Source organism: Rhodnius prolixus, unplaced genomic scaffold (genome assembly GCF_049639745.1).
Source record: "Rhodnius prolixus isolate KJV_2025 unplaced genomic scaffold, Rpr scaffold_5, whole genome shotgun sequence".
Classification (NCBI taxonomy): domain Eukaryota; kingdom Metazoa; phylum Arthropoda; class Insecta; order Hemiptera; family Reduviidae; genus Rhodnius; species Rhodnius prolixus.
In genome coordinates, this window is record NW_027411624.1 from 27049547 (window position 1) to 27051326 (window position 1780).

The window sequence follows — 1780 nt, forward strand, 5'->3', positions numbered from 1 at the left end:
ATTTACAATTTAGATTTATTAAATGTCAATTTAAGAAAATGTCTTAACCAACGGGTGTACCATTTAACTGAACAGATGTTTCATTTTGTATTTTTTGTTGTAATAGAAGATTTCTTGTACTTATTACATAATCTTTGTCTAGAGGAAAATTTGATTCAAACTTGTTTGCTAGAGCAGTATAGGTAATGGTAGGGTTCCCTCAAAAAAATCATTTAGAAGTGCACAACTGAATAATATTGGTACCAGTAAAATATGTTTCGTTCTAGTTAATAGAATCATTTTTTATGAGAGATATTTGTGCGTTCAAATCAGGTTTATATAAATATAATTAACATTTAAGTTACTCTGTTGTAAATGCTCCACTTGACTTTCAGTTGTAGTTTTGTCCAAAAATAAAGTGGGACTTCATGAAGTCAAATTCTCGACACAAACCTAACGAACTAATGGTTAAAAATTGAGAAAACAGATACCTGTCAGAATATAGGGAAATAAGCAATTTTTTTGAAAAGGTAAATTGTCGATCTAACCATTTTTTTTCATTAACCGACTTTTTATTTCTTGACCGACTATATTAAGGGCATACAACTTTCCAGCAAACTTTATTTGATTTCAAGGAAGCGGAAGCTACCCCTGCCTTGATAAGCTTGACACCACTATCCAGAAACACCTAATTAAAAACTAATGTAATTTGCTCATAAATACCTCCCAGACTGCTTCACCGATGGCTTGACGACGCTTTCTATAAACTCATTGAAATAAGTTCAAAGGATTAGCTTCTTTGTGATATTTCATGGTATTTTTTAAGTCCTTGTAAATAAGTAATAAGATAAATAAAGCCAAAATAATTAAAAAAGAAATAAAATACAAAACATAAATTATTTTTTTAACTTATTAACTCCTCTCTTAAAGAGAAACATTCGCACAGATAACAGAATACAGTTTTCATTACAGCTTTACTGCACTGAGTTAACACAAAAGGTAAACTGAAAGAAGCTCTGTCCTTGTACTTTTCTCAGATGCTAAAATACGCAGGACAAACCATGAATGTAAGGTACAAATCCTCTTTTAGAACATTGCCGCATAAAAGGTAGTTACTGTTTAAATCTATTCTGTACGTGGTATTTTTTAATTTTAAAGAAAATGTGTGTTTATTAATTGTCCTAAGTTGAGCAAATAAACGTGTGCATGATATGGGTAATTGAGTAAGGAAATATTGTTGTGTAGCTGAGGGTTTCACATTTTCACTTCCCTGCGTGCAGGACATTTTATCTAGGCATGCTCCAGGGTATCTATCCCTACTGGTATTGAGTAACTTGAGCCGTATTCTTTAGCACGTACCAACTAAAGTGGACTGAGCCGGTCTGGAGCCGAACAATATAATTCGAGGTATTTGTGTGCAGGCGCAGAAGGCTTTTATAATAGTTTAGGTGACATTTTTCTAACATGAGCAAGTCCCCAAATCTGGGCACCTTATAGAATAGATGGTATAACGACTGCTTGATATAATTTCCCTCTCGAGTTCCAGTTCATGAGCCTCGATTTGGAGCAAGTACTTATAACTGCACACGTAGTTGCATTACCTCTTGATAAAGTTTGCTCAAGCGCTTTATGGAAAGTCCCAGAAGAAGAAAATCTTACTCCCAAATAATTATATTCTGGTTCAACATCTAGAGGACGGCCACTATATAAAAAGTAACTGCAGTACTTCTAGTCATTTACTCCATGATGTGACAAAACAAATTATTGAATTGTGAGAATTAGGTTATGAAAGAAACAAGAG